Genomic DNA, 7,589 nt, shown 5'->3' on the forward strand with positions numbered 1-7,589 from the left:
CGTGGCTTTCTCCCAATGATTCATTAGTCTTGCAGTTATATCTTTTTTTCTTTTTTCTTCTGCTAATTTTTTTAACTTTTACCCTTTCCTCTTTTAATGATTTTTAACTAGTTTATTTTTAAAATACCTTACAAAAAATAATCATCTATTTTGAACCTTCATTATTATAGTCATATTTTATCCTCCATTTTACCTAACTATATATTTTTTTACACATAGGGTTTTTTCTTTTAAAAAATTTGGGGTATAACTTCTCCTAATAGAACAAAATATACCCTAAATCTATCTCCAAGATAGTTCTAGTGTCCAGACTGAGCAGATTCTCTCCAGTTTATTTTTCTTTACTGTCCCAACCAACTTGCTTTATCAACTTATTTTTAGAAATTAAATTTATTTCTCATTTTTTTAAAGATTTTATTTATTTATCAGAGAGAGGGTGGGAGAGAGTGAGCACAGGCAGACAGAATGGCAGGCAGAGGCAGAGGGAGAAGCAGGCGCCCTGCCGAGCAAGGAGCCCGATGTGGGACTCGATCCCAGGATGCTGAGATCATGACCTGAGCCGAAGGTAGCTGCTGAACCAACTGAGCCACCCAGGCGTCCCTTTTTTCCTCATTTTTATAGGTTTATTCCATCCCTTCATTGTGCCTACCCTTTTATGTTTTTCATCCTTTAAAATCTTGGGAGGTAGTTTCTTCTAAGAGACCAAAATACTCCCCAAATTAAGTGAGTGACCCTGTTCTAGTCACAAGTCTAGTATATATATATTTTTTCTTTTTTAATATTTTTTCCTTGTTTTTTTTTAAACCCATTTTCCCCTTGAACTTCTTTTTTATCCCCTTTCATTCTCCCACAACTAGGGGTCTCTTCTGATTTGGTTAAAGCACATTTTCCTGGGGTCTTAACCACCCTTTTAGCATTTTATTGCTCCTTTGTATATTCTTATCTGCTCAAAATGACAAGGTGGAAAAACTCACCACAAGAAGAAGAACAAGAGGCAGAACCAAAAGCAAGGGACCTAATCAAAACAGACATTGGTAATATGACAGAACTAGAGTTCAGAATGACAACTCTCAAGGTTCTAGCTGGGCTCGAAAAAGGCATGGAAGATATTAGAGAAACCCTCTCCAGAGAGATAAAAGCCCTTTCTGGAGAAATAAAAGAACTAAAATCTAACCAAGTTGAAATCAAAAGAGCTATTAATGAGGTGCAATAAAAAATGGAAGTTCTTACTGCTAGGATAAATGAGGCAAAAGAATTAGTGATATAGAAGACCAAATTATGGAGAATAAAGAAGCTGAGCAAAAGAGAGACAAACAAATACTGGGCCATGAGGAGAGAATTTGAGAGATAAGTGAAACTATAAGACGACACAGCATTAGAATAATTGGGATCCCAGAAGAAGAAAGAGAGAGGGGAGCAGAAGGTATATTGGAGAGAATTTTTGTAGAGAATTTCCCTAATATGGCAAAGGGAACAAACATCAAAATCCAGGAGATGCAAAGAATGACCCTCAAAATCAATAAAAATAGGTCCACACCCCACAACCTGATAGTAAAATTTACAACTGTTAACAACAAAGAGAAAATCCTGAAAGCAGCCTGGGAAAAGAAGTCTGTATTGTACAACAGTAAAAACATTTGACTGGCAGCAGACTTATCCACAGAGACCTGGCAGGCCAGAAAGAACTGGCATGATATATTCAGAGTGTTAAGGGAGAAAAACATGCAGCCAAGAATACTATATCCAGCTAGGCTATCATTGAAAATAGAAGGAGAGATTAAAAAGCTACCAGGACAAACAAAAGCTGAAAGAATTTGCAAACACCAAACCAACTCTCCAGGAAATATTGAAAGGAGTCCTCTAAGCAAAGAGAAAGCCTAGAAGTAGTAGATCAGAAAGGAACAGAAACAATATACAGTAACAGTCACATTATAGGCAATACAATGCCACTAAATTCATATCTCTCAATAGTTACCCTGAATGTAAATGGCCTAAATGCACCAATCTAAAGACACAGGGTATCATAATGGATAAAAAGCAAAACCCGTCAATATGCTGCCCAAGAAACTCATCATAGATCCGAAGACACCCCCAGATTTAAAGAGAGGGGGTGGAAAACAATTTACCATGCTAATGGACATCAGAAGAAAGCTGGGGTGGCAATCCTTATATCAGATCAATTAGATTTTAAGCCAAAGACTATAATAAGAGATGAGGAAGGACGCTATATCATACTCAAAGGGTCTGTCCAACAAGAAGACCTAACAATTTTAAATATCTATGTCCTTAACATGGGAGCAGCCAACTATATAAACCAATTAATAACAAAATCAAAGAAACACATCGACAACAATAAAATAATAGTAGGGGAATTTAACACTCCCCTCATTGAAATGGACAGATCATCCAAGCAACAGATCCACAAGGAAAAAGGCCTTAAATGACACACTGGACAAGATGGACATCACAGGTATATTCAACACATTCCATCCCAAAATAACAGAATACACATTCTTCTCTAGTGCACATGGAACATTCTCCAGAATAGACCACATCCTGGGTCATAAATCAGATCTCAACCATTATCAAAAGATTGGGATCATCCCCTGCATATTCTCAGACCACAATGCTCTGAAACTAGAACTAAATCACAAGAGGAAATTTGGAAAGAACACAAATACATGGAGACTAAACAGCATCCTTCTAAAAAATGAATTGGTCAACCAGGAAATTAAAGAAGAATTGAAAAAAATCATGGAAAGAAATGATAATGAAAACAAAAGTGTTCAAAATCTGTGGGATACAGCAAAGGCAGTTCTGAGAGGAAAATATAAAGCTGTACGAGCCTTTCTCAAGAAACAAGAAAGATCTCAAATACAAAACATAACCCTACACCTAAAGGGGTCAGAGAAAGAACAACAAAGAAAGCCTAAACCCAGCAGGAGAAGAGGAATAATAAATCAGAGCATAAATCAATGAAATAAAAACGAACAAAAAAGCACACAAACAAAGCAAAACAAAAAAACAATAGAACAAATCAACGAAACTAGGAGCTGGTTCTTTGAAAGAATTAATAAGATTGATAAAGAAAGAGAAAGGACCCAAATAAATAAAATCATGAATGAAAGAGGAGAGATCACAACCAACAGCAAAGAAATACAAACAATTATAAGAACATGCTATGAGCAACTCTACGCCAACAAATTCAACAATCGGGAAGAAATGGATACATTCCTAGAGACATATAAACTACCACAACTGAACCAGGAAGAAATAGAAAACCTGAACAGACCCATAACCAGTATGGAGATTGAAACAGTCATCAAAAATCTCCAAACAAACAAAAGCCCCGGGCCATATGGCTTCCCAGGGGAATCCTACCAAACATTTAAAGAAGAATTCATTCCTATTCTCCTGATACTGTTCCAAAAAAAGAGAAATGGAAGGAAAACTTCCAAACTCTTTTTTTTCTGAGGCCAGCATCACCTTCATCCCAAAACCAGACAAGGATCCCATCAAAAAAGAGAACTACAGACCAATATCCTTGATGAACACGGATGCAAAAATTCTCACCAAAATACTAGCCAATAAGATTCAACAGTACATTAAAAGGATTATTCACCACGACCAAGTGGGATTTATTCCAGGGCTACAAGGTTGGTTTAACATCTGCAAATCAATCAATGTGATACAACACATCAATAAAAGAAAGAACAAGAACCATATGATACTCTCCATAGATGCTGAAAAAGCATTTGGCAATGTGCAGTGTCCCTTCCTGATTAAAACTCTTCAAAGTGTAGGGATAGAGGGCACATATTATCAATATTATCAAAGCCATCTATGAAAACCCCACTGCAAATATCATTCTCAATGGAGAAAAACTGAATACTTTTCCGCTGAGGTCAGGAACACGGCAGGGATGTCCGTTATCACCACTGCTATTCAACATCGTACTAGAAGTCCTAGCCTCAGCAATCAGACAACAAAAAGAAATTAAAGGCATCCAAACTTTGCCAAATTGGCAAAAGAGAAGTCAAACTATCCCTGTTTGCAGACGATATGACACTGTATGTGGAAAGCTTAAAGGACTTCACTCCAAATCTGCTATAAATTGCATAGGAATTCTGTAAAGTGTCAGGATATAAATCAATGAACAGAAATTGGTTGCATTTTTTTATACCAACAAGACTGAAGAAATAGAAATTAAGGAGTGAATCCCATTTACAATAGCACTCAAAACCCTAAGATACCTAGGAATAAACCTAATCAAAGAGAAAAAGAATCTATACTCAGAAAACTCTAAAGTACTCATGAAAGAAATTGAAGAAGACACAAAGAAATGGAAAAATGTTCCATGCTCCTGTATTGGAAGAACAAATATTGTGAAAATGTCTATGCTACCTAAAGCAATCTACACATTTAATGCAATCCCTATCAAAAATCCCATCCGTTTTTTTCAAAGAAATGGGACAAATCATCCTAAAATATATATGGAACCAGAAAATATCTCGAATAGCCCGAGGAATATTGAAAAAGAAAGCCAAAGTTGTTGGCATCACAATTCCAGACTTCAAGCTCTATTACAAAGTTGTCATCATCAAGATAGTAGGGAACTGTCCCCAAAACAGACATAGATCAATGGAACAGAATAGAGAGCCCAGAAATACACCCTCAACTCTATGGTCAACTAGTCTTCAACAAAGCAGGAAGGAATGTCCTATGGAAAAGAGACAGCCTCTTCAACAAATGGTGTTGGGAAAATTGAACAGCCACATGCATAAACATGAAGTTGGACCTTTTCCTTACACCATACATGAAAATAGACTGGAAATGGATGAAGAAGCATAATGTGAGAAAGGAATCCATCAAAATCCTTGAGGAGAGAACAGGTAGCAACCTCTTTGACCTCAGCAGTAGCAACTTCTGCCTAGGAACATCACCAAAGGCAAGGGAAGCAAGGGCAAGACTGAACTATTGGGATTTCATCAGATCAAAAAGCTTTTGCACAGCAAAGGAAACAGTTAACAAAGCCAAAAGATGACTGTCAGAAGTTATCTGGGAGAAGATATTTGCAAATGACATACCAGATAAAGGGCCAGTATCTATCCAAAATCTATAAAGAGCTTATCAAACTCAACACCCTAAGAACAAATAATCCAATGAAGAAATGGGCAGAGGACATGAACAGACATTTCTGCAAAGAATTCATCCAAATGGCCAACAGACACATGAAAAAATGCTCCACATCACTCGGCATCAGGGAAATACAAATCAAAACCAGAATGAGATACCACCTCACACCTTTCAGAATGGCTAAAATGAACAAGTCAGTCAATGACAGATGCTGGCGAGGATGTGGAGAAAGGGCAACCCTCCTACACTGTACGTGGGAATGCAAGCTGGTGAAACCACTCTGGAAAACAGCGTGGAGGTGCCTCAAAAAGCTGAAAATAGAACTAGCCTATGACCCAGTGATTGTAGTACTGGGTATATACCCTAAAGATACAAACGTGGCATTCTGAAGGGGCACATGCACCCAAATGTTTATAGCAGCAATGTCCACAATAGTTAAACTATGGAAGGAACCTAAATGTCCTTCAACAGATGAATCAATAAAAAGATGTGGTATATATGTACAATGGGATACTATGCAGCCATCAAAAGAAATGAAATCCTGCTATTTGTGATGACGTGGATGGAACTAGAGGGTATTATGCTTGGCGAAATAAATCAATCTCAGAAAGACAACTATCATATGATCTCCCTGATATGATGAAGTGGAGATGCATCATAGGCGGTTTCGGGCGTACGAAAAGAAAAATAAAAGAAGATGGGATTGGGAGGGAGACAAAGCATAAAAGACTGAATCTCACAAAACAGACTGAGGGTTGCTGGGGGGAGGTGTGTTGGGAGAGGATGGTGGGGGTATGGACATTGGGGAGGGCAGGTGCTATGGTGAGTGATGGTGAGTGCTGTGAAATGTGTAAACCTGGTGATTCACAGACCTGTACTCCTAGGGATAATTACACATTATATGTTTATAAAAAATTTAAAAAAATAATTTAAAAAATCCATTAAAGAAAAAACACATATTGCAAATCTCATATTCAATCAAAAAAGTTTGAAAGTTTTCCCCTTAAAGATCAGAAAAAAGACAAATGTGTCCACTTTCACTACTCTCATTTGACATAGTACTGGATGTCCTAGCCAGAGAAAAAAGGAACACAAAGAAATAAAAGACTAAAAAAAAAAAAAAAAGGAAGAAGTAAAATTTTCTCTTTTTGGATAACATGAACTTACATGTAAAAGAATCCTAAAAAATTCACAAAAAATTTTGAATTAACAAATTTTGTAAAGCTGCCAAATACAAGATCAATATATAAAACACAAGAATTTTATTTTGTTTTGGTTTTTTTTTAAAATATGGAATGCTTCCCAGTTTTTCTTGTCATCCTTGTTCAGTGATCAAGCTAATCTTCTCTGCATCATTCCAATTTTAGTATATGTGCTGCCAAAGTAAGCACAAGACAGGAGCATTTTAACACTCTAATGATGAACTGTCTGAAAAAATAAAGAGAACAATCTAATTCACACTAGCATCAAAACTAATAAAATACTTAGGAAAAGATTTAACTAAGAAGATGAAAGATCTGTACCCCATAAACTATGACATTGATAAAGAAATTGAAGGAGACACAAATGGAAAGATAGCTCATATTTATGAATGGTAAGAATTAACATTGTGTAAATTCAATTCGTATCAAAAATCCAATGTTAGGGGCGCCTGGTTGGCTCAGAGGGTTAAGCTACTGCCTTCGGCTCAGGTCATGATCCCAGGGTCCTGGGATCGAGCCCTGCATCAGGCTCTCTGCTCAGCAGGAAGCTGCTACCTCTTCTCTCTCTGCCTGCCTCTCTGCCTGCTTGTCATCTCTCTCAGTGAAATAAATAATTAAATAATCTTTTAAAAAATCCAATATTGTGTTTTTACAGAAGTAAAGAATCCTAAAATTTATATGAGACCATAAAAGACAACAAATAATTAAAGCAGTTCTGAGAAAGAAGGAAGAAGCGAAATTACACTCTTGATTTGAAACTATACTACAAAGCCCTCATGCTCAAAACAATAAAGTATACTGGCATAAAAACAGACCCATAAACAAGTAGAACAGAATCGAGAGTCCAGAAATAAATCCTTTCATACAGTCACCTAATATTTGACAGGGGCCAACATATATAATGGGTGAAGATAGTCTGTTCAATAAATGATATTTAAAACTGAATAGTCACATAAACCAGCATGAAACTGGAACCTTATATTACTCATAAATCTTAACTTGAAATAGATTAAAGACTTAAATGTGATGCATGAAACTAAATTTCCTAAAGGAAAACATAGGAAAAATTCTCCTTGACATTGGTCTTGCCAATAGTTTTTTGGATACCAGACCAAAAACACAAGCAAAAGAAGCAAAAATAAATAAATGGTATTACATTAAACTAAAGTTTCTGCATTGCCAAAAAAACAAAAGAGAGAGAAAGAATGAAAACACAATCCACAGAATGGAAAAAAAATACTTACAAATCTT

At 36.3% G+C, this 7,589-nt stretch overlaps 1 non-coding gene across 1 annotated transcript; it reads right to left on the reverse strand.

Annotated features, from left to right (window-relative positions):
- Positions 1 to 6,420: 6,420 nt before the first annotated feature.
- LOC131817150 (U6 spliceosomal RNA) lies at positions 6,421 to 6,527 on the reverse strand. Its single transcript, XR_009348359.1, has one exon. It is a non-coding gene; the product is annotated as a U6 spliceosomal RNA (small nuclear RNA).
- Between the last annotated feature and the right edge of the window lie 1,062 nt (positions 6,528 to 7,589).

This window comes from Mustela lutreola, chromosome 15, assembly GCF_030435805.1.
Source record: "Mustela lutreola isolate mMusLut2 chromosome 15, mMusLut2.pri, whole genome shotgun sequence".
NCBI classification, from domain to species: domain Eukaryota; kingdom Metazoa; phylum Chordata; class Mammalia; order Carnivora; family Mustelidae; genus Mustela; species Mustela lutreola.